Consider the following 27,543-nt stretch of genomic DNA (forward strand, 5'->3'; position numbering starts at 1 on the left):
AAACATAATGTAAGCAATGTGACAGACAGTAGATCTAGACTAGGGTTTGTCACCATGGTAAAATGATTCGCCAGTCAAAAGGTTCGAACATAGATATAGATATAAAAAAGGGCCAGGTGATATAAATATGTAGGTCATTCAAGGAGGCACCATGGTGCATCCAACCCAACCTTAACGATGGTATATTAATTAATTAATCGTTTAAACTGCGAACATGCCACTGTAAGATAGTAAAGAAAGAAGTAGATACATGGATCGAAGTAATTTCAGTGAACAAGCTCCATACATTAGCGTCCTTCAGGTAGCTGTAAGTATACATCAGTTCACGACGCTCATTTCACTAATCATTTATTTTCGGCTGAAAAATGTTGCATCACAATGTTGGTTAGTCTTCTCGCTCTTTCCTCTTGCAGACAAAAAGAGACGGATATAGTTCTGATGTTGCGCCCGCGCAGCTCTAATCAGCCTTGACCTTGTAGCAACATGCTAACTCGGTGGCGTGGTATAAATAATTTGCAATGCCGTACTTATGGTGATGAGATGTTTGCGAAAGAACCATTTCAATTTATAGGGCCGAGTCAGTGTTGCTGTATCTTGAAGGCTCTTCCGGTTTGATGCCCAGACTAATTTTACCTATAATGCCAGGCCTATACAATGTATAATCGTAATCATGAGTGTAAGATACATCATATATATTGATACATCTTTCTAGATGTTATCAAACTAGCTGCAGACGTAAAGGCGTGTAGACTTGTACAGAACCCTCACTGCGCGAGTCAAACTCGCACTTGGCCGGTTTTTTTATGTCAAATTTCTAATTCAAATGTCGAAACTAAAAATAGTGAATTATTTGTGTTGCGGTGATGCCTAATTTAATTTATTTTGTTTGTAAAGTTGACGGTTCATCGACCGTCAGTGAGTCGACAGGCCGGCACGTGTAGGTACAGTTATTACATCACATCACTAATTCTGTAAGCAAAGCATCAACATCAATCTTAGGTTTTTCTTCCGGGCTCCCATGATTTTCCTTTTAGTATGGGTTTTATTTAAATATAATCTGGCTTTATAAATATTGTTTTTACTTATTATAAATGCTTACTTAGTTGAAGACTAAGGTTTAAATCTCGACTCTATATTATTATGTTCACCTGTTACCGAGATAAAGGTTTGAAATACGGAGTACCGTATACGTATACTTACACCAAATGGAACCAAAATGCTTACACCCAAGTAAAATGTATTATGTTTCCTTTGATAACTTTATTGTCCGTCGGTCCATCAGTCTGTTTTTCAAGACAGAGAATTAGGTGGGTTCCTTATGTTCCTTGGACAACCCTTTATCTCGGGTACTTGTGGAGATCTCGAGGGTACTAGTTATTATTCTGTGTCTCGAGTTAAAATTTTTGTTAAGTAGTTATAATATGTTCAAGTTTAAGCCCCGTGACATTGTGAAAAAAAAACAACCTTTTATGTTAAAACAGTCTTTATTTAATTTTAAATGTACATTAAGACGATTCTTCATAAATTTAATAAAAATTAAGCAAAAGAAAGCGTGAGAGCTCGGAAGAATAATTAACGTAAAGAAAGTGTAAATGCTCTGTCTTGTCTTTGGTTTGATTAGTGATGTGATGTAACGTTAACTTTACACGTGTCGGTGATTCGATTCGATTGATAGGTTGTCGAACTGACAACAGAAAAAAAAACATTAGAAATTGGAGGTCGTAATAGAGTAAACTAATGTGGTAGTAATTTGTTTTAGTTGCATAACTTGCATAATTTACGTGATACAACTAAAAAATTACCTACATTGATTTCTAGAATGTCTAAACAACTAGCTGTTCCCGCGAGTTTCGCTTCGCTTTAAAAGGATTTCTCGTGGGAATTCCGAATACTGATAAAAAGTAGCATATGTTCTTTCTCAAGGTCTAGACCATATGTATACCAAATTTCATTCAAATCCGTTCAGTAGTTTTGGCGTGAAAGAGTAACAGACAGACAGACAAACATAATATTATTAAAATTTAATAGAATTTATACTTACTTTGTTAATTCCACGGCATTCCATCCCATATAACTTTAATTTGGATTTAGTTAGGTGTACTAGGCTGTCTGTCATTTTATGTGATTTGTTATTGTTATTTACCTAATATGCTAATTTTTACAGATAAGTACCATTTAAAAATTGATATCGGTACCTAGTAAAACTTCCATTCACAATCTTGTCGATAGCCTGATAAATTGATAATATTTGCAAAATGCTATACATATACTTACGTATGTATTATTATAAGTAGATGGATACATTATACAGAGATGTATCAAAAATAATGTTTTAAATTAAATCAGAAAAAAGGATTCGCGGTCTATGCATTCATTAGAGAAGAAAATTATAGGGTAATTCATTATTAGTTACTTATTATTAAGTATAATTAAGCAAGGCATGTTTTTGTAAGATTTTACATAGATGATCCATAACTTACTTTTTATATTCATCTCCCTAGCCTGTTCCTTATTTGGTCGGCTTTTCCCACTATTTTACCCTATCCTCTCCCTGTCATATCCCTCATTCACTCCACACTTTCTCATATTTTCTTTGACACAATCCAGCCACGTCTTTCTTGGTCTTCCTCTCTTACGCCTCTTTCGGGTCTCATTTCATTGTAAATTTCAACAAAATATTACCGTTTTTAGTTGGTAATATCCTGATGCTCTGTTAAATGTACTTTAATAATGCAGAAAGCGTCATCAAGCTATAATCATATTTTCTTCTCATGACAAACTATTTATGTATATTTTTTTATCCAAAATTAATTTAATTATTCGTTAAGCCCGTTGGGTATCTTTTTTATAAGGCAGTTTGTCTCAACGTGGCGTCTTGGGAACCGTTATCAAAAGCGTATGCAAGACTAGATGCATCACATTCTACATCAACCTGTAAAGTAGGTTCCACAAGATAAGGCTTGTGATACTATGCGGCTGGTTTCCCCAACTATAAATAACCTGTCAGTCATGTAATAACCTTGAGATTGTGTAAGGGTGTCCGCAAACCTACGAATATGGTTGTCAGGTGCGCCGTACGTTCGGAAATGTATAATCATTCTGCAATTTGGCATGAAACAAGTATATTAGGGTTTTTCATAGCAAAAAATACCTATCATTCCGTGTGAAGACATATCTATTTTGGTCATTTTAACGTCACAAATAGTCACAATCTTATCTATCAGTATAATCCATTTATTTGAAATAGAGACACACACGCCTCTTTTTCATGTCAAATGTAAGTATATAATAAGGTGGTGTAGGTATTTACACTACTGTAACGCAATAATTGAGCCACATAGAAACGAATGCTTTGTTTGAACTTCTTCAGTTGGTATTTATAAAAAGTAAAGTACAATTTGATGTTCCACGAGTATCGACCACGAGCCCCGGCAGTAGGCGTGTGTTTACATCGTGTTGCTAAGCGCTCACTAAACAATCTCAATATTTATTTATAAATTTAACGTTTAAAGATAGAGATAACCGATACCCTGAACATTTTGAGTAAAAAATTGACAACAGTTTATTTAAAAAATCGACTTTGTGTTTGGTTATTGGTTCTAAATTCATAAATTGTCAGTCTGACAGTTCTAAAATTAAATGTTGTGCCTTCAGAATCGCTCCCAACCTGCGTAGATAGATATCGAGGAGATGAACCTAAGTACCTACATCTCTACATCACCAACTAATCTGTCATACTTGGAGGTTGGAGTTACATAGAGCGAGCTTCGCACTAGCTGAAGTAATAGTAAAGTAATTTCTGTACTTTATCTTATCTTTACTAAATTCTGAAGTTACGTGTCTGTGGTAGCCTTGAGCATGAGCGCGAGACAGATAACGCTGTCTCCGACCGACTCTATCACCGGCGGATAAGGTCCACTTTCCTCCAAGCCCTCATCTTGGCTCCGTAACTAGTAGTTTATACTCATTTCTGCGCATGTAGAGATTGTAGTATTACTTTGCATATTTCCAAAAATAAACGGCCTCCTTTTTTATTCGGCTGTGAGAAAAACGCGCTACTCATGTGATGTGACAGTTTACAAAACATAGGCACATCGTTACGTATACGTTACTAGGTTACTAGTGATTCTTCTAACATGCGCCTCCTTTTTAAATGTGATCCATGGCAGGGTGTCAGGAAATGTATAGTGCCACAAACTTATCTATTCCGGTGCATGAGGGCTCACATAAATGTCTGATATTTCTTCATTCTATAAGATTTTAAGTTTGCGCGTATTGTTAATAAACCCATATAATCTTTTTTTTTTTTTTTTTTTAAAGATTTTATTATCACTCCACAGACTTTATGTCCGTGCCTTTTTGAGAGATCGATATATTGTGAGAGTTTGGTTGTTTTTTATCTTCATCTTTTAACTACTCACTACTCAATGTGGAAGCTTATAATATATATATATATTATCTTTTATATATATATATGTATACCTATATATTATTATTAATTTTTTTTTTTTTTTGCACTCCTGGAGGAAAATCTACACAGACACCTGGGAAGGGGACCCAGGTAGTGTCGGCCTTTAACCGACTAAAAACCCCCAGTTGTGCATTTCTTGTTTTTTATTTGTTTTTTTTCTTTTTTTTTTTTTTCTTTGTTTCACACAGTCACACTTACAATTATAATGGCAACAAACATTTGAAGGGTAGGGCCAGTGTCAGCTGTCTTCAGAGAACTTAACAGACGCCTGTCATTGGCCACACACTCCATTTGTCATCGCTGTTGTTTTGCCTGGTGTTAATGTGTGACAGTGTTCTTAAAACTATCTTAATTTTATTGGTTAGTTCTTATACAGATAATATTAATTCATGATATACTATACAATACCTACATATCAAAACTATACAATACATGCTATATAAATATACTATACATAACAAAACTATAAAATACATGCAATACTGTTTGGCCGTCAATATAAAATTAAAATCAAAATTCTCCTATTCCGCTCCATTTTGCGTTGCCAAAAGCCTTGATTGCTGGGCAACGACCTCTTTGTCCCGATTTTTTATTGCCATCTTTAGGTTGTACTCGAGGATCCGTTTCTTCGGTGCTGTTATTGCCGTTTTAGCGAGGTTGCCGATAGCGTCCTCGGTGTCATCCGCATAGTAGGTGCAGGCGGTGGTGTGCCTAGACAGCGCCACTACTGCGTGAGGTATGCTATCGTGCAACTTTGTTTTATCTTTTGTTTTTATGATAATGACGGATTCGTACGTCAATCCCTGTGCTTCGTGTATGGTTAAGACGCGTGATCCCGTTCCTTCTCCAAACCCTTGGCTGGTCAGGGTCTCTTTTTCTTCCTGTGTATGCGTCAGGAATAGAGTGTTGGTTTGGGATTTTGGAATTGCTGCGTCTGTAAACCTTTTCAGCTGCAGGGATTGGATACGCGCTGTGGCTGCGTATATGCCTGAGTATACTTCTCTTAGGGCGTATGCAACATCCATGGGGTTTCTGTATGAGCACAACAGCTCCTGGGTGATGTTTGCTACCAGTGTTGGGCGACTGTACCTTAGTTCGAATAGGTTCTCTCTGTCTATGTACGGTAGCTGGTTGATGTCTCCGATTAGAGCAATATCACTGGCACGGGACAGGCGGGCGGCAATTACGATTGCCCCGAAATGGTTCATCAGGGCCTCGTCAATTATCAGGCGTTGGCATCCGACATGTTCTCTAAAGCCGTTTACTAGGACTGATGCCATCGTACGTACCCTAGTTCTAACCATGTCCCCGATCCTATGCGCTAGCCTGTTTCGTATATCGACGGCCGCCTCAGTTGTCGTGGTGATAATGGTGTCTTTGCTCACATCGAAGTTATTTACCACCCAGGTTGTCTTCCCACATCCAGGTACCCCGTTCACCCAAGCGATGGGGGGCATCGTCCAGCTATTCCAGGTAGCGTTAATGGTTTCCGCTTTTGCTAGGATTTTGTCCTCTAGCATAATCCTGGTACACTGAGCTACGACCACCATTTGGTTGTTGTGTGGGAGAGTGAGTTTCGGGATGTTGCGTTCCCAGGGCACGAATCCGCATTCCTCGCTATAAGCCGCCATATACGCTCCAGTCATTTTGCCTCTGAGGACTTGGCAACTACTGTTATCGTATATGCAGGCTTCGGCCTCCTCGAGTAAAACTTTTAGCCGGCTTTCGTTCCCTTGCCTGTAGGTCTGCATGATCGTTTTGCAGGACAAGAGATTTACCTGCTTTGTGGCGGTTGTAATTGCCATAAATTCGATGGCGGCATTCTCTAGATGGTCGTTTGAGGTGGTAGCTGTTTTCAGCTTCGGTGGGACCACCTGGCCCATATCCGCTCGAGTAATTTTCCTCTGGGCAAGCCTTTTTCCAGTTTTAGGTTCTCTGGAGATTTGGCGCCTCTCGGGTGTCCTCTGTGGTTTTCCTATAAGGCTTGAGGCAGCTGCTTTAAAAGCCTGGAAGAACCCTTGGAGACGCCCTTGCGATGTTAAATTGTGCATCCTCCTTTCCATGTTCCGTTGTTCTGAAGCGGCGACAGCCCCAGCGGTCATCCTCTCCTGTAGGCGTTCAGATCCGGTGACCAAGTATTCGGCTTGTTGGTGGCAGTTATCAATGCCCCTCGCAAGTATATGACCTTTGAGAAAGCTTAGATCTTCGCCTCTGTCCTCGTACACCACTATTTCATGATGTTTTGAGGCTTTTAGGCAACCCAGCTGGTCAACAATTTCGCCTTTCCTATACTCGATCACCATTGCGTCTACGCTTATTATCCTGGGGACGTTACTGTCTAGCGCTATCTCTCCAAGCTTACTGAGCCATGAGCATGCCTGAACGAACGGGGTGTCGTCGGCCCACTCGAATAGTGCGATGGTCTTGTTACGCCATCGCACTAGTCTGCAGGGCTGATTTCCCACTAGGGTTACTGGCAATGCGTCGTAGGCTTTACGCTTCATGGTAGCCTTCGATGTGCTCCCATTTAGGAGAGAGCTAGGCCGGGTGATATGGCCACGCTCTTTCGCGCCCCTGAGATACAGAAGCTGATGCCGAGTCTTTCACTGCTTCCGTCCATGAACAGAGCCACGCTTCGGAGTCTTAGTCTAGCTTCTCCTTTTTCTCCACAATCCAACAGCTGATGTGTTGCTGTTTCTTTAGGAGTTGCTTGTGGTGGTGCTGTGATGGTTGTGACTGAGGCTTGGAATACTGGTATTGATTGCGGGTCGGGGCGGGGTATGGTGCTGTTTCTCCTGGCTGCTACTCTGAAGACACGATCTGAATATGATAGAAAATGAGGTCTATGCTTGGTGTCTGCCAGAATATCTTTTAATTCTGACTCCACCAAATTCCTGTCTATCAATGTCTCCAGATCTTGTCTTGCAGCAAGGAAACGGGGGCAGTCGAGAATTATATGCCAGACCGATTCAATGATGTTGGGGTCGCATTCACATTCTGGGCTTTCTTTGAGTTTAAATCTGTACAAATACTCTCCCATCCCCCCATGTCCAGTCAGCATTTGTACGTGAGCAGGGGTCAGTTTGGCACTTCGCGTAATCCGGTAAGCTTGGTTGACATCCGGTAAGAATTTACGCGTGACTGCTCCTGTACTGGATGTCGCATATCGGTCTTGCCATTTCCGGACCGATTCCTCTCTGATCTTTTTCCTGACATAGGACAGGGGGACTTTGTCATAGTCGTGGGAGGTGCTTTGTAGAGCTGCCGTTTTGGCGAGCTCATCGGCTCTTTCGTTCCCGGCAGTTCCAATGTGTGCCCTCAGCCAGAACATTTTTATCTCCCTGCCCTCGCACACGACCCTCGCAATGTTTTCCTTTATGCTTCTTGCCAGGGGGTGGCTCAGTTTCGGATTTCGGAGCAGATCGAGTGATGATCTCGAGTCGCTCAAGATGTTCACTTTGTTATCCGTACTAGAGCTCACCAGTCTTGTTGCCCTGTGAAGGGCATAAAGTTCCGATTGGAATACCGTGCACGACGGGTGGAGACCAAAAGTCTCGGACAGTTTTTCTTTTCCATCCTCCCACCAACTTAGGGCGGCGCCGACTTTTCCCTCTATCTTGCTTCCATCCGTGAAGATTTGGGAACCGGTATGCAACGGGTTGGTGTTTTCAAAGAACTCGTAGTTGGTAGAGGTAAGTGTGGACGGATGTGGTAAGTCCAGGTACCCTACTTTCCGTTCGAGCTCTTTGCCTGGCGGGAGGTAGTCGGTTGACAAAAGTTTTTTGGATTTGTACAGATTTGCTGCCTCCTGTATTCTGAGATCGAGAGGCAGCAATCCCGATAGTGCCAGTGCAGATGTGAGCGACACTGTTCGGTAGGCTTTGCATATTTTCTGCGCGAAACCTCTTTGCAGCGAGATAATCTTTAACAATATACAGTCCATTAGTAATTAAGTAATGAGATATGGATCAATTAAGTTCGCTCTTACCGGAACAGATAAGTTTGTCGCACACTTGCACTGTAAAACTGCAACTCTGCTAACCCCGACTCTAATATTATTATCTCGTTGTATTAAGGCGATGCGCGACAATTCTCGTTCGTTCGTCGATTTAGAGCACTCCCTGATACGACTATAATATTATTGTTCTATTTGCTACATCTAGTAGAGACTTGCATAGAGTATGCACTCTCTATGTTTCAACGTTTCTTTAAATAATAATCTGTGTGCTTCTGAGGTTTCTTTAAACGGGTTTAAATTTAGATGAAAAGTTCAACTCCAAATATTATCTCTTATGTATAAGTATTTGTCAAAAATATCTAGTAGGTGCAAGTTTTTAATGCTTGTGAAAAATTTATATTTCAGGTTAACCTCGAAACTGTAGCTCGTAGATAGATAAAACATGGCTCTGTAAGTTTCATAATTATTTAGGACAACGAAGATAAAACAGAGTTGCGTAACTAAATCGTTTATTTAGTAAACGCAGATAAACATTTACCTTTATACCTGGTAGATAGAAGACATAATTATACAACTGACAGCAAATAATATAAGGGGAATTATAAAACGAGCGAACAAAAAAAAACTTTGCGACTGATGATGACATATTGTTTTAATAACTTGAGCGGTATGAATTTGAGTAAGCGAAAAATTAACTAAACTGACGACGAATATTGATTTATAATAAAATCCAGAACGAGCTTACAAAAAGTGGATTGTGATATATCCATTTCAGATATTAAAATTTTATCCGAGCGACTTAATTACTAAGTGAGCGACTGGAATTACTAAGTGAGCGACTGGAAATACAGAGGGCAACTTCAATATTAAGATAGATTCGATTTTTCAAAGTCAAAGTCAAAGTCAAAATTTTTTATTCATCGTACAAATATAAAATTTTCTGATGAACGTCAATTTTAACAAATTACTCTCCGTTCGGATAAGGGGGGGCTCTTTTCTAAGTGAGGTTATACTATCGAACTACTAAAAAGTTCACTTTGAGCAAAGTTTTGTACCTATGCTGCTTTATTAATGATTATTGGTTACTGATATTCTATTTGAGGGCTTATGTTTTTTATTTTGATACGCTTTTTTAATGAAAACTACAGATTTTTAAATGCGCGCGAATTCGAATGTCGGCGGGGCGACGAATCGTTGCGCAGTCAGGTGAGTTGTAGTAGGGCTCCTCATACCTATCAATGTTTCTTACTATTAATAAGAAGTTTTTTTTAGTTGACTGAAGCGTCTTATTTTATTTTTTGTTCATTTGATTGAAATAAATGCATGCATATTACTTTAATTTTACGGAGTACATTGTTTTATTTAATTACCCTTATATTTCAATAATAAAATTTCTCAACTAATAGAATAGTGTTTCTTCAAATAGTTATTTCATATTATTTTTATTTTTTAAATGTGAGCTCATTTTACGCAGAGTATCATCTGCTCATTAGTGTATTTTTCAAAGTGGTTTTTGTATTCGAAACACTTCATTTAAGATAAAATGCCGCTCAGTATAAAAAATACATTTGCCAAATATTGAAAAAAATGCAGGACGTAACGTTGACACTCAAACAAATATTAGGTCGCTCAAATATTATGAAGCTGCTCATTTTGTATTTTAAGTAACTCAAATTAATGTTTGTAAGTTGCTGTTCTGTTGATTTCTCGTCACTCGCAGTCAGTCGCTCACTTAGTAATTCTATAACCCAAATTGAGTAATTTTGACACTTAGAACTGTAATTTACAGTCACTCGTTTTATTGCTACCCATAATATAATAATATTTATACGGCGTTATTTTCTTAGGACGGACATATTGGTTCCAGTCTAACAAACCTCACTCATCATTATCAATTATTTGGCTTTCGCTAAATGAAGAGAAATTGTCTTATGAATTCACAGTTAGCTAACAACAACAGAAAACGCTGATAGATTACTTGAAGTAGGTAATCATTTATAGGTTTTATGATCTGTTTACAGCAGCTTTTTCAGCCAGTTCGGCGGTTTTGGCTCCCTATCGCGAACTTATTTGAAAACGATTGTCGGATTCAATTTCAAACTGTATTTGACACTAATTACTTCGTAAATGTTACTTCGTTTTGACTTCGCGATTGGGCCCTGTAAGATGATTTCAATTGATTGATGGATGCCAATTAATGTCGATGTTAGATTGAAAAATTCATACTTCTCGGCGTGAGTCTCTATCAGGCATAGACCGGCACAGTATATGTATTTTCACCCCGTGAATTCTAGTGTTGATTCAGACAACTTATGTATCTGGACTTGACTGTCTCTATTAGCATAAGAATCTTCCTAAATTTATATGTAGAGCTTTGAGCCACACTCTAGAGCGGTGTTAGCTCAGTCGGGTAAGCGCCCGCTTCGCACACCAGAGATGAGGGTTCGCATCCCGGCGCTGACATGTACCAATGAGTTCTTTTAACTTAAGTGCAATGTATACCATCGCTCTTACGGTGAAGGAAACCTGCATATCTAGATCTAGCACATCTCAGATATGTGAACCCACCAACCCGCAGTGGACCAGCGTGGTGGGAAATGGTCCAAGCTTAGGAAGGCAGTTTAGACCTTGGGGACATGCACAAAGGTTCCACTTGAGAGAGCCAGGTGCAGGTACTTACACCCACACAGAGAATAGAATGGAGCCACACTCTAGATTGTTTTCTTTGGTTTCTTTCAGGGCCCTTTCATTTATATGAATATATTGAAATCTCGACTGCATATAATACATAAGCCACATAAGCACATAATTTTCATAAAACTGACATTATTAATTGTAAGGATCTGACTCTAATAGATGTTTTATAGTTAAACCATAGAATAACAAGTACAGTAGTAGTAATCGTTATTCTATGGTTAAACGGTGCTGCGGGATTGTTGATTGCGAATGTGTCAATGGTGGAAAAGTAGCAGGTTATACCCTAATTAGAGGAAGCTCGTGGACCCTGACCATTGTAACAACGAAGATGTGACATGACACTTAGCCATAATGTACATTAACTTAATAATTATAATTTCTACTTACCGGTTAATGTGTTTAATGAATCATAAGCCCTTTAATGAGGCGTTAGTGACGGCCGTAGCATAAACTTAACATAATGACGTGGCCATTTAAATTATACTAATATAATACCTAGTTTAAGATAATGGCGATGTAGATTATATATACTTACTATATACTCTGCGGCCACAACAAATGAAAGGAAGCCATTTGGAAATACCTAATTGAAGTTAAGCTTGCTATTGGTACTAAGCACTAAGTACCTGCGTAGGTACTTAGCGTACCAGCTAGATATGTGCAGTTTTAAGTAATTACATAATTATATCTGCCGTTTGTTAAACAAGTTTTAAGTAGGTAAATAAACAATTAAGTTAAAATTCCTGCCTCGAGCTCGTGCTATACATGTTAACTATTGTTAAACCATTATGGGATCACAAAGTACCGATGTCTTAACATAGTACTTACCTACTTCGTCTAGACCTGGAGTTGCACGCTGAGTCAGTGTTTTGAGAGATTTAATCTACTACTGAGATAAGGTATCGGACTATCTCCAAATTATATTACATAAAAAGTTTGAGCACGTTCAGGCGCATGATTCGATATATTTATTATCTAAATGGATATAAAAGTCTCAAGCTTCAGTTCCATTTTCACCTCTTCGACGATATCATGTGTTGAGCCATTCATTTAACATTCATAACCTTATTGTAAATTTACAAAAAACCTACTTTAAAGTGTAAAAATGCTCTATAAATTCGGGGTTTGATTATTATAAATGTGTAGCAACAAAATGTGTATTTACTTAGATGTGGTGATTAAAAAGTGTGGAAAGATACATCTTTACTGAATGGAACCATGTAGAACTATCAATAATCAATAATCAATAAAATAAATAAATAAAATAAATAAATAAAATAAATAATGGTCTTGCGAGTGATAGGAATTTGAAAAATATATTTGATCCTCGTGACTCGTGACATTTAATTTGGTAGGTGTACATTTGTACAATGTACGGTGGCCTGCGCCTAAAAGTATACAGGCGGAGTTTTTAAAATAGCGATCCCTGATGATGAAGGGACCAGCTACACCTGTTATAAATCCGGGGACGTGTTGTGTGTGATGTGGGTAGCAGTGGTGTTTATGTGGATGTGCTTGAGCAGCATGTGAGCTTGAGATCGCTATTTTAAAAACTCCGCCTGTATACTTTTAGGCGCAGGCCACCGTACATACTGTACATTTTGTTACAAAATAAAATTAACGCATCTCCCATTCATTCATCCGTAGCCCACTTTACTAACGCCAACCATAACATAACATAACAAAAAAATATAATAGAACTACCTATAAGTTTAAATTGATAGCTCATTCTTATTTTCCTATTTACAAAAATATGTTTTATTTTGTTTCAGGTAAGCACTTACTATTTTCATACGAATTACCTAAGAGACATAATAATATCATGTAAGTAAGTAAATATTATTATAATAAGCATGTATAAGTACAACATGTCTTACATGGCATTGTTCTGTATTGTCCACCTTATGAAAACTTTCAATTTGGCACCATCGTTGTGCGTTGTGATAGTTTGTGATGCGTTATCGCTCTGTAAAAATTGCGTCTAAGGGTTCAAACAGACCGGACCAGATTTTAATCACATTGGAAATATAACCTTGTGTCCTTATGGCATTTGAATTTGAAACCAACAGTACTACTCATGACCTTCGCAAGGTCTGCAAAGGGCATCATGAGTTCTGAGAATACTGACCGTCCGCTCCATTCTGTGAAGCGGGCGGATAAACCATAGGTCATGCATAAGTCTGCATTGTTATCAATTTATGAGGTGGATTTAATTATTTAATGTATGGGACTTGATGAGGTTAAGCGTTGAGCCCATGATGACTTTCTTACAAAATCCTTTCCTCTTCCACATAAATTATGTACTAACTACACTCACGGGCAATGAAAAGGTTCCACTCAGAAAAGCACCAAATTACTCCTAAGCGGAAAAGACTAGCTTAATAACGTCTTCTGCAACATTAAAGTACATTTAACAGAGCATCAGAATATTACCTACTAAAAACAATAATATTTTGTTTAAATTTTAAATGAAATCTTTGAAAAAAGGGCAGTCGTTCGGTGTCTGAATTTTGCGAGTGGAACTTATTCATTGCCCGTGAGTGTATTTGTCTATCCATTTATTTTGTATCACAAATTCACAACATAAGCTTTATTCTTCACAATAAGTGTGAACACGAGGTGTCCAATGATTGAGTGAGGCGCAGTAATTAGCCGTACGTAATGGCGCGTCCGTGACGGGTCCGACACGACATCCGACACGGCACGTGGCCGCGCCGTGGACGCGTTTACTATTATAGTACAGTCAACTAAAAGGATAAGTACCCACCGCAGACTTTTACTTAAGTAAAAAAGGGGTATACCTAAATTAAAAATATTTTATCGATACAGTCATGTCGTCATAGTATGTATACTATGTATTAAGTATCTCATCTAGACAACACTGGTAGGACGAAGGCCTAGCACGGGATGCATGCGCCATGACGTACGCGTCTTCCGCCCCGTGCTAGGCCTTCAGAACGGCCAATTATTTACGCACAAGAATAACTGCATAGCTACATAACATGTATACTAGGCAACTTTCCTGTAAATTGAAAATGTAATAGAACAGTTATATTTGTCCAAAGACCAGAGAAAATCTTAACATTTCTAAAATAGAAAAAAACTTTATCTTTTATCTCCCTCTCTCTCTTTGCCCTTCACACCCGGCACCGACATCACCCTTCGCTGCAACCGGTGGTTGTCCGCAGTCATTATTCCGAGGACGCATGCCTCCATGTCGCTCCTACGTTACGGAAGCCCTACCTCACAAGTGGTTCCGACTCCTGTTGGTAATTACTTGTAATTATAATTTATATAACGCGTGGGCCCTATTTACTTTGCGCAGGCCGGGCCGATACGCCGGCCCTTCAGTTCAGTTCAATAACTGACGCGAAACCCGTAGGACGTATTGGAAAAAGTAACTCAGTGATTTTCTCTCGAACTCAGTGAAAACCTGTGTGATTCTGACTGTAATTGACTGTATGTGTGCGTTTCCTTGGATCGCTTTCAACTAATTTGGTATGTTTTCCTATATATTTTTTTTAGTTTTAAGGGTTTTAATTTAACCTTGACTTTTAGACGTACGACCCTAAGGTTTTATGCCTACCTACATCGTTAAGGTTTAAGTTCAATCTCAAATTCAGGTAACTTTGTGTAACCGCAGTACAGTGTCGCTAAACTTAATTAAAATGATAGCATCAGAGGAAAACAAACATCCATCGTGCAATTTCTCAGTAATCGTTGGCCAACAGTGCGAAATTAAATGCATTGCGTGCAACAGTGCCCTTACCTATGTAGGGTAGAGTGTTGTGTACAAAGTTGCAACTCTACAGTAACGAGCAATAACTAGCTTTCTAATGATTATTATTTTATACGAAATAATCGTGTCATTTGTAGGCGCCAGTTTAGTTTAGCAACGTCAAAAAATCCTAAAATCCAGTGTGTTCCAAATTCAAAATTTGAAAATGCTATAATGTTCTTAATCGACCCCATTATCCAAAACCACCTCCATTCATTGGTTAAAAATCATTTTTCTTCAAACTTTTCATGGTTTCAGCATCTACCTATGTAGTTACCTACTACCTACCTATCTACTTAGGACTAGGACATGTAAACATTGGCTGATACTCTATCAGACTATTAGTTACAAACTATTATTAATGGATAGATGGCTGCGTGTGACAGAATAAAGTACATTGCGGCTCATATAACAGAAACAATCTGTCGGTTCTATACAAAAGCAGAAACAGATGCTGGCCTTTGCGATAAAGCCCCGTGCATGGTGTGACTCACACACGCAGTAGTGGATTTACGTCATCAAATACTCGTTCTGTGATTGGTTGTTTAAATGTTTATAGTGTTTTTTCTTCTATTAATTAATTAAAGCAATCTTCGCCGCCGCCATGCAGCGTGTTTCATCCGGTTTTACCCATTTGTCACTGCGACATAACTTCTACTGAATTGTCATATACTTGCCATATACAGACAGACTTGTAAGTAGAAGGCATTTCCCTTATCGTGGGGTAAAACCGGAGAACTTAAAAGTTTCTGGAACGCAATAACCTAACCGAAGACAAAACCGATCAAGTGCGGGACGGAACCTCAATATCACTACAAATCTATATACATGTACCTGATACATCTTTATTCTTTAGCTAGAAAATACACTCGATGTGGTAGAAAATACACGGATCGAACGCTATCATCGTTGAGTACTTACTGAAATTTTATATCACCATTTTCATGAGAAAATTAATTTTGTTTGAAACATCTCGCTTACTTACTTAACTAATAAAATAAGTAACAAGATCTGCAATTGAAACTTACGTTATTGAATTTCAAGTTTTAAGTAAGTATTCTTAGGTATAACTTTGAGTAGGTAGTTGTAATTATTCCGATAAAAGTAATGGAATCGTATTACTTTGCTATTTTTTAACACCCGCTGTAAAAAATGCTGTTATAAGTTTGATATATGTGTATCTGTGGATACGAATACTTTTGAATTTGAAAGAGGAGAATAAAAATAAAATAAAGAGGTGTCTTGATCGATCATTGTTCGGTCAATTGTATTGTATCTTACACGCCTAAGTTTTTTTGTAATAGTATAAATATAATAAGAACCATGACCCTTGACCCTGTTACATTCTAACATATTATACACGTCGTCGGCAAAAAAAGCTATTTCATTTTATTATTATCAAAGGATAACATCAAACGTATCATATTTCCATGTATAAATATACTAAAAGGAAAAACAGAAGGTATCTAAGTAGGTAAGCTAAAATAAGTACGTAAACCTTCACTTGCTGAATTAAGTATTATAGTTATGTTTGTGAAGTATTTCTGGTACCTAGGTACATAAAGTAGACATTTTCATGTTTACTCGTTGTTTTTGCTTAGGTACATTCACGCACACACGTTCCCCGATTTATTAGATAGATGTGCTCTTTTAAATGTTGATTTACTCGCTTCACTGAAATATTGATTATTTATCACTTATCATAATTATTAACTATTATATTGCTTCTTAACTTTTTCGTAAAATATCAAAACACGCATTTGGGCGAGGTACTGTAGTCTCGGTTATTTAAATCGAACTAAATTGGGTTGTTGTGTTGTAAATTCGTCTCAAAGTAAATAATTGGTCTTATTTGTATCACATGTTTGTATAGAAATCGTTTATCAACCTAAAACAACCTCTTTCATTTATAAATTGAAGCTGAAGAGTTCAATTACCCACATTTACAAGCCCCCAACTAAGTGCGTCATTTCACCCGCATGAAAATAAAATACTTCAAACCAAAATGTCCTGAAAAATATTATATTTCGGACAAATCTTCTGGCCGGCATTTTTGTTAAAGCAGCCTTTCTACACTGTTATGAACAGGGTGTTAATTGTACGACATAATCGTTACATTTATGTGCAAATATTCAGCAAGAGTGGTCTGTGGCTCGCGGCGCCATGTTGTATGGAACACAGATTAACGAGCGAGGCGACTCGGAGCAATCAAGCTGATATTATTGTACATTAATATTCATCGAGGACGGTCCAGCACTGTCGCATAGTAGTGGCATCAATTAAAGGACATTTTAGCCTCAAAGACGCCTGACATTTTCTAATATCATGCTTAATGTGGTATTAGGGTGCTTTTCCACCAGAGATGTGCTATGCTACGATGCTATGGATGCGTTTGATATCCACCAATCATATTATTGGTGCTTCCATAGCTTAGCACTGGTGGAAACGGATTCAACTAAGATATGTTTTTTGTATGGAATGATGCGTGCTATGGATGTGTGCTATGGATGCGTGCTATGGATATGTGCTATGGACCATCGCGAGTGGTGTAGCTATGTATGTGCAGAGCAGACCTACAGTATGCCCGCGTTTTTCACTGAAAGTATAGCATAGCATAGCTCGAGATGCGCATCTTTCTCGCACAGCTACTTTGCGGCGGCGCATCTTCGTAGCGCATCTTCCTCGCACAGCTACCTAGCGTAGTATTGGTGGAAACGGTCACATATTTTCGTAGCGTAGATATCACATCTTCGCAGCATAGCTGCATAGCACATCTCTGGTGGAAAAGCACCCTAAGTATAATCCTTAAAGTTACAATTAGTATGTTTATAAAATCCTGTTTTTTTTCCGTTAATATTCAGAATTATCTTTAGGTATTATTTCCATACACATTGGCATATCGTACTTAGAGAGCCACACATCAATATAATATAACTAGTCTCTTTGAAGTGATCTCCTTCCTGTGTTGATCTCCTGGTACCCGCCACCCGCCCGCGTCACAGAGCAGCCGGCACGTGCAAACTTAGAATCTGTGCTAATCTGTGGACTTCCGGCCAGTTGATCCACTTACTTTCCAATTAATAAAAAGGTTAATTGATTTCATGATTATCTACACTACCGTTTGGTAAACTAAGAAATAAATATTTTTGTTAATTGAGGTTTTCAATAAATTAGATTAGTGGGAGCACTGGAATTTTCGACCGCTTTCATGAAAGGACAAAGGCAGGGTTCTATGGACGTTTTGTACCACTATGGAAACTACGGGTTCCGTAATGAAAGTACCATGATTAGAGAGACACTGTACAGGTACACAAGTCAATTAATTACTAGATTTTTAGAAGCTGGGAGAAAAGAGAAAAACGGAAAAAAAGAATCTTTAAAATGTAGTCGCAATGGAACGTAAACATTCATACAGGAAGAATGGAACGTCAAGTGAAGTAATGTTTATACCAATTACTCTGTGATTTACGTCATAAATGTCTAGGTTGGATCTCAGTATAATGATAAAAATTGACAAACCAGAGCAGAAAAATTGAAATGGTAAAAAAATGTGTCATGTCAACAACTAAACGTCAACACCATGTCAATACTTGAACAACACAAGACGAACAACGTGAATAATAATTTGATAATAATATGTTAGGTATATCAAGTTATATGTTTACGTTTAAATAAATACGGGACGTGCAACGTACATAATAAATATAATGATTTTATTAATATTATCGACTAGATCAGGTACTACTTTCATCATGGAATAATTTTATACTTATCCAACTTCTGAAGTTTTAAATTGCCATTCCGCAACAGGGATCTGCTATGCCATTTCGAAATGATATATGTAAAGGTTCTACTATATGGGTATGCATTTGGCGAGTAATGTAATGAAATAAAATATACTGTTTAAAAGGTCATTGTTTTATTTACATAACATAATTTGCCTGGAATCAACTTTAGGAATTTTATGTTCCTATTACCTACTCTATTCTATTCTCTGTTGGGGTGTAAGTACCTGCACCTGGCTCTCTAGATGTGCTAAATCTAGATAGGTATGCAGGTTTCCTTCACTGTAAGTGTGATGGTATACATTTTAATTAAATTCAAAGAACACATTGGTACATGTCAGCGCCGGGATTCGAACTGCAGAACGCACTTGCTCTTCTCATATTTGACTTAGGTATTTATCATCCTATGGTTCATAGAAAATATTTTCAGGATTTTGCGTGTTCTTGTTCTGCTGCTTCTGCAGGTTCCTGATGAAGAAGTGGGACGGGAGCCTGCCGGGGAGGTGGAACAGGAACCGGGTCTGGTTCTCCCCTTTGTCACATTTGTTCTATATCTTCAGCAGTTTCAGCGGTATTCAAAATATTAAATAATTAGGTTAGGTAATGGAAAATGAAATAACAACTACTATGACAAGATTGACAAGCAAGATTCAGTGTTATTAGATTTAAATATTCAAAAAATATCGATTATAGTGAATCGAATAAAGAGAAAAAGAAAATGGTTTACTATGGATAAAAGTCTTCAAGACTTAAATATAATGATATTTTATAAACCAAATGTACTAGTTTTGGCACAAATAGTAGCAGAACATGTAATTTATTGATAAATAAAATATCTTTTGTATTTAAGAATGTATCGATATTTCTATTCGATTACTTTTTTGCTCGGATTTGCTGGTAATATTCCGAGGTCTGGCACCACTGTTGTTACGTTCCGTTCTCTATATGTTTGTTTTTACGTTCCATTATCCTTAGATTTAAATATTCTTCATTTATCATTTATTCTTTTCCCCCGACTTCTAAAAATATTGTAATTACTGAAAATACCTTATCTACACTGTATAAATAAATGGTGAAAACATGGTTCTGAAACGCTCCAAAAAAAAGGCGGTACGCCCACTGCCGTTCTCCTTTCAAAGAAGCCTTATTACTGGCGCTTTGAACAAAGACTGTACAGTATAGGTTCATTATTAAGTTGGTTTAATTTGTATATTAGGTAACATATTGAAAATACTGTTGGTACACTCACACGCAAAAGCGTCCGTAAGTTCGTAAAGTAATTGCATGACCACCTCCCTCGCGTTTTACAATGTACTTAGATAGTTTGGTACCTATTAATTGCAAATAATTATTAAAATTAAGTAGGTATGTACATATTTTTATTTTCACCCGTAAATATGTATTATGTCCCACAGTCTAATGGTAATATTCATTTGAATCACAATTACCGAAATCTTTGCAGCATAACAAGCATTTGTTTGTGACTGTACACGAGACAAATTGGTGAAAATGTTTGACCTATTTACATGAATTAAGTATGTGTGAGTTCTAGTAACTTTACACCTAATTTTCCTTGTAGATAAACGAAGATTTGCGCACAGTTCAGTAGTTAATTAAAATTATAGAATAGGGGCTCGTCGGGCCGAATCACGATAATAATATTGACACTTATCAATAGGTAATTGTAATTTAGGTAGTTCACCGGAATTTGTAAGTATGCTTTTTATTAGTTTCGACGGCGCTGTCAAGATGTCATACAAATTACGGTGAAATGCCTATCGAATTACTTATCGATAACTTTAAAAATCGTGATTCGCCCGCAGAAAAGTTGTACTTACACGTACGGTAGGTGGGTCTTCGAACGTAATTTACGTAGGTAATTCGTAATTCTGAAATGCATTCAATATTTAGCATAGCTGCTTATGAAGCTGACTGTACCTTTGTAAGACTGCCTACATACATAGGTAGGTTTTAAAATTGTTATCACTTATTCAGTTTTATCTAGTTAGGTATATTATTCAGTTATTAATTCAATTTTTTCTTTAAAACATTACACAGTAAATGTAACTGTGGGTGCCTAGTTCAGGTACCAAACAATGATGCTAGGTAAGAATAATGCGTTCTCCTTATCTCGCCTATAATTCGTACCTTTATCTGCATTTTTATCTGAGTTTAACATAATTCCACACTTCTCATTAATTTTGACTTTTAAATTTAAAAATATACATATATATCTCAGCCATTGTGGAAAAGTTTTAAGTTAACATTTTTTTCATCAATTTAGGGAAAAAAATGTTCAATTACTAACATAAATTCTATGTTTTACTTTAGAATTTCCGTAATATAAACTTATTGGTTCGTCAAATTTATTAAAAAAATATAAATGTCCCTTTTCAGTTAATAAAGTATCAGTTATATCTTTTTTTTCTTCCTCGTTAGTCTGTCTTTTGAGATTTATATAACTTTTTAAAAGTACCTGTAAGTATGTGTAAATATACAGGATGAATTTTATCAGTACAGTCAGCTGCATATGTAATGTAGCTATACACATTTGAAACTTGTCAATCTAACAAACCGCCTATCCATTAATTGAAGCATTGACGGTTTGTCAGTTTGACAAGGTACAGAAGTGTATAACAACTACCTTTCCCGTTGCCAGGCAGTTTCATAAAAGTTAAGGGACAGAGTCAGTTCGCCTTCATCCGTAAATTGATAATTCATTGATATGTGGGTATCTGCGCAGTATCCAGTACATACCAAGAACCAACATCATGTAATAAATCACTGCAGTGCAGATTCTATAGAACTACGACATTTTCATGCATATACATAAACAGTTGCTTGAAGTTAACAATTAATCGAAAATGCAACTAAACGTTTTTATTGTGCAGCTCGCATAGCATTACCTCGGCCGGCACTTTTAAAAAAGAACTTTAAGTTGTCTGTGGTACGTTATTTTTTTCATCGATTAGTGTGGGGTTTTCTCAGGCGTTTTAATCGATTGTGAATCGAAGGCAAACCGGGGATGGTCGTGCGTCACAGCTGGTAATGAGATCAAATCAAGTTTTTTACGTAAGTAGTCCTAAGAAACTGTCTGCAGCTGAAGGTTTTTCGCCTTGACTCTCACATTCATATTTTTTAATACAACTGCGGTTAATTTTATGTTCCTGCACCTACTAGGTACTTAGTTAAGATAAATTTTAGATTTATATTTAAAAAAATCTACACTGTTGTTGTACATGATTAATTTAGAGAGGTTTAATCTGCAATTCATAAATTAAGTATCGCTATGACTTTGATACAGACAGGGCATTTGCAAAACAGTGCGTGGTAGGTAAATTACCTACATAAACCAAGAGGGCTCGAGGTTAATCATCGTAGTGAAAGGATACTCCCCTTAGGGCTGATTTTTAAATGGTCAGATAAGTGTTATGTGAACAATAAAATTGTTGATGTCATTGTCTAATACAAACATTCAGATGTGACAGCAACAATTTTATTCCTCAGATAACACATAAATCTGATTATTGAAAAATCAGCCCTTAGTTAAAATTCAAGTGACCAATAAATATTTATTTAGGTATGTAGACTTTATTTTTAAATAATATTTTAACTCTTTAGAAAATCCCGGTCTTTGTTCTGAGGATTTGGGATCTGCGTTGTATAAAAAAAAACTTGTGACGCAAATGAAGGTAGTGTTGGCTTCTCATGCAGCAAGTCGTTTCAAAAGACGTCAGAAAGTTCAATGCACTCCACATCGACGATTGCACATCGAGACATCGATTATATTAACAAACACGACCAAATCGATTACAATCCCCGTCTTTTACAGCCAGCACTATTAAGTATTCTCTATGGTTACTTTCTAGTTATTTTTATAGAATTTTTATGGCTTGGGCATTCCCCCGACGCCCTATTACACCAACTCTGAACAACCTCACCGAGTACAGTCAACAAAAGAGATAAGCCCACCTACAGTGTTAAAACAATTTCATACGAATTGTCACAGGTGAAATATATTATAAATATTATAAATGACTAGAAGATTATGAATTCGCTACACACGCACTATTAAATGCTCTGTTTACGATTTAAAATACCAGCATTCGGCAGTATTCACAGTAGACATTTGATTGAATCCAACGCTAAACAAACACTAGTGTGAGTTGTGACACTTTCAGTAGTTTGTTTGTTATTTCTAAGTGGTAACACTAACACCTGGTAACACTGCGATCGCCTCGTCTAAGGTCGTCATAAAATTTCGAAGAAAGTTGTTTGTATTGCTATAATGTGCTGTCGCGACCTTTCGCTCAGCTATTTTTATACGTCGACCTCGCGTCATTCAATTCTTTAACGTGAGTTTTCGTTCTCAACCTGTTGAGAGAAAATACAAGAATATCCAATATACGAAAGAAATTTTGTTATTCAATTGAAAGCAAAATTGCTTTCATAATTTCGCTATTGGCTTATCCCTAATTAGGATATTATTTTCTATTCTCTTCTCTCGCCCTAAAATGAAGAGACTTAATTAATCAAAAATAGAGATGGCAACAGCAGCTTCTTTCTTACGACAGAGATGCGGGTTCAAATCCAGGCCGTGGCCCATCGATCACCGTTACATACGGTGATGGAAAACATCGAGAGGAAACCTGAACATCTATATTTAGCACATACAAAATCTAGCACATGGCTAGATGTGTGAACCTGAACCTACCAAGCAGGAGTGGACCAGCGTGGTGGCCAAGCTTAGTTATGCCAGTTTAGACCATAATTCTCTCTGAATCTTCTGTCTGCAGATATTAGAATAGAATTATACAAAATATATTTACTAACTCGATATAATTTGTGATGATGATGAATCAGTACCGGTGTTTGTCTCACAACTCATCAATCTGGTTATTCCAAAATTGTGACGCAAAGACTCGAAGCGTATAGAAACAAAAAACTCTCATAATAGCTGTACAAATAACTCTCGCCGGAAAACCGGTATGTTTTTCTTGTTGGTAAATAATATAATAAAGCGGACACGTTGGGAGATATTCAGAACTAATGGTTTATTTTTAGAACGCGTCGACGCACGTGACACGTGTAAGTGCGGGCCACTTTATCGATTGGCCAATTATAAAAAAAGTTTTGGCGCCGAAAATACATTTTTATTGTACCCTTTAATTGTTGCTAAATAACATAATCTGAATGGATGGTGTTTTAGAAGGTGTTGGTTTATCTGTTGTGTTATTAACTTATTGGACAATCCATAAATTTCAATAGTACCTACAACAGTATTAAGTAATACGTAAGTATATATTTTTCAGTTTTCCGAATTAACTTTAATATTTTTTGTGCTCGTAGTCGTTCATCGGAACTATTATATGTAAAATCAAAAAACATACCTAATTATTATATGTAAAATGAATGAATTTGGATTATTATACAATACAGGATTCTGACGTTCCTGTAGCGACCCACTTTTCGCTGTAAACAGCTAGAATCTAGATGTTCAGGTTTTCTCACAATGTGTTCCTTCACCGTAAGACTACTTGGTATACTTATTTGTCTTAAATTCCTTATTTCTAAAGAATTCATTGATAGGTACATGGCAGGATCAGAACCCACGGCCCCATGAACGAGAGCCGAGACCTTATCGTTTACACCACCACGCTCCACCTACATTACACGGCCTCCACGAGCCCGTCACCAGCCCGGCAACAGCCCAGGCTCAGTAAAGATGGCCGCCGTAGTCCTCACTAGTCACCAGACACGCCTCCGGGCGTTATTGATCAACAATAGCCGGGCAACAGGCTTCACCTAATTTTATTATCTAATTCCAGCATCCGTTATAGAGGTAACTACTGAATAGTTATTTTCGACTCGGATTTGAGTGTATTATAACGTTGCCAAGTTGACAAATAATAGTTATGGTATGGTATGTCACTTTTAATGCCCTCGGGCGACCTTTCGGTTTTGTAAAGTATCGTTTGCTGCAAAGAGCGGAGCATTGCATTGCTCGTATGGTATCGATAAAAAATGTGTCCAAAACTTTTGCTTAAGTATATCAAAGCTTTAGCTTTACATCAAAACTTACACATAACCTTAACGCTAAAAGATCTGATAAATACTTAAGTCGTATTCCGTTCTATACACCCGTCAAACATGCTTCTTTTATGGTAACACAGTTGAAGCAGCAACAAATACGAATACAACCCGCCAAGGAATGCTGACAGTGTAAATTTATACGACATGCACTAAAGCATTTAGGTTGAAAAATTATCTTTAACTTAAAAAAAACCTGCCTAAAAATTATAGTGTGATGGGAGAGTTAACCATCTGATAGCCGCTATATAGGAAGTGGTTTCTAAATGGCCCGAATAACTAGTTGCTGATGGTTACACGCGCGAGAGATTGCTCAAGAGAAGGGCCACGCTCGCTGCCGATGCCGACCACATTCGTATTATAAACCGTTATTTTTATGTCACAAATTAGGTACCGTTACGAAGTGCAGTGCGTTATCATTACGCGAAGTGGTCGAAAAAATGAGAATTACTGACTTAACGTCTAATTTATATTCAGAAAAAAGGAAAAGCGACCTAGAGGCAATTCAATTTTAGCCTAAAATAATATAATAAAATAATAACAGACAAAATCTGGCCGTAGGGTTATCTAATTCTTAATTTTGTATTTGTGTAAATTAATTTACATTACAAACAGAAGTGAGAATATCTAACAGAAATATAACAGACACTTCCGATGACACGGGTAATTAGAGCTTTACTAATGGATACCGATAAACGTATACCGGTATCAGCAAATACGTAACACGTTTTCCTGCACGTGTTTTTCATCAAATGCGACAGTGCATCTTTACGTGATCCGCTACCTCGGGCGAGGTGGTCCAACCAGTCTCACTGGTCTGCAGTGAAAGGTGCTTCACCACATGCCTTCAGAGAAAACCCATCACTGGCAAGGCTTGAATCTATTCGCCATGCGTGTGACAGGTGCTACAGTTTCTGATCAATACCAACTGCCGACATTGATGAGACGTTTTTAGGTCAGCTACTGGTCATGTGAGTGTTAGAGGTCAATTGATTGTCTTGGGTATCGTTTAGAAATTAGTTGTCGTGGAGTGATTTTGTTCGAAATGTGATAGAATTCTAAAAGATTCCTTATACTTAAGGTAATTAATTGTAGCTTGTTGTGCGTGCAAGCAATGTACCTGCATATCGCATACTGAATCGCTTCTGCAAAAAGCGTATTCCTTTTAATTACTAAAAAATATTAACATAAAAAATACGACAGCTAGAATGACACAGTGAGCAGTTTTGACTATGAGCCGAATGGGGACGAGCCCTTAGCTTAGTCGGGGCAAAACACGAAATCAATCGTATACAATACTGTTGGCAGATCAATCGGCCCTTGACATGTGTAATTGAGGGGCGGGCGGCGCGGGGCGGGGGCGGACGTCACTCGGCGTGTGGGGCGCGACGGCGGCCGACTGCAACCATTTGTCGACCGACGAACTCTTCAATACTACCTATGTAATTAATCGCCCTGTATACTGCAAACAAGCCTTCTGAAGACCCTTAATGTATTCTAATTTTGTCGTTTCATTTGTCCCGTGCTAATTTGGTTCCTTAATTTTTCTGGCTTCCAGTTTTTTTATAAAGTTGTTTTAAATATACAAATGTTAATTTTGTGAGGGAACCTGACTTCTTTTACACAGGTACAATAAGTACAACGCAGATTCAGATAAGCAGACTATAGTGGTAGTATCAGTTGCACTTTCTCAACTCGACTGATAATGTTATCATTTTTCCGAGCCGTTAAATTGCGAACCTACAGATTTGCGAATATTTTCACCGCATTTTGCGCGCTATCATGCCAGATCTGTGTAGATAGATATCACAAGGTCCTACACTGTTTGTTGTCTAGCCGTGTGTGCGTATCTAATCTAGCTATCTGAATAAAAAGCATTGCGGCGCCGACACACGTCGCGCCCCCGTGTCGCGGGAGGCGGGGGGCGGGGGCGATTCATTTCTTCCACTTCTAATTCCAGCGCCCCCCGGGAGCCGTGGAGACACCGGCGGTCCGCAAACACTCCGCGGCGTATTGCGCACTTGTAGCGCCGCCGCCGGCTATCGGACGTTCACCCCACACTCTTTTCATTGACAGACTGCAACTACTGTTTGAAAACACTCCGCTCGTTGCTATTGTCAGTGGATAATTAATTACTTTACGTAATTCTCTTGAATTTTTGTTGAGGCAGGTATTACATACTCAGGCTATAAAAAAACTTTTTCTTTAACTAGGCATGAACAATCGTGTGGGTAAAATTTATTTTTGTACGATGAAAGCCACTAAATATACAGTGAGTACCTCCATTACATTCACAATAACTCGTTTGCATTATGCGCGGTCTAAGTTTAGAAAAGTATTTTTAAATTCGGCCCCGTTTCTTTCACTCGATTAGCATATTACGAAGATATTGCGATTACAGAAATGTTCAGAAAGTAGTCCGCAGTCGGGGGTTATTACACTTGCGCCTTTCTTCACACACGTGTAAGCTTTGGGACCGTGACTTCTTTTAATTATTTTATTGTCTGTATTTATTTACATTTTTAATAGGCGTTTTGAATTGAAAAGATTTTATCTGGCACATCCAGAAATAGACAGTGAAACCCGTGTAAAATAATGATGTGAACTTAGTGACTTATTTTCACTTTTGTCACCGGTATATGTCATTTCATCATTTTTAATGCAAAAATAACAAAGTTTCTCAATAACTGATGATCGCCCGCTAACCATTTAATAATAAACTTATTGGTGATTCCTGATATTTGGATACATAACATACACATTT

At 37.6% G+C, this 27,543-nt stretch overlaps 1 protein-coding gene across 5 annotated transcripts in view; it reads left to right on the forward strand.

The window, feature by feature from the left end:
• Positions 1-27,543, forward strand: part of LOC105394980 (nuclear factor of activated T-cells, cytoplasmic 1) — a 58,297-nt gene that overhangs the window by 6,828 nt on the left and 23,926 nt on the right. Inside the window, exon 1 of one of the 5 annotated variants that reach the window (XM_038120938.2) lies at positions 14,289-14,624. The exons of the other annotated variants lie outside the window; for them this stretch is intronic. The gene's annotated coding sequence lies outside the window, so the exon portion shown is untranslated. Of the gene's footprint in view, positions 1-14,288; positions 14,625-27,543 lie in introns of those variants that run through there. 5 annotated transcript variants of the gene reach the window in all.

This window comes from Plutella xylostella, chromosome 4, assembly GCF_932276165.1.
Source record: "Plutella xylostella chromosome 4, ilPluXylo3.1, whole genome shotgun sequence".
NCBI classification, from domain to species: domain Eukaryota; kingdom Metazoa; phylum Arthropoda; class Insecta; order Lepidoptera; family Plutellidae; genus Plutella; species Plutella xylostella.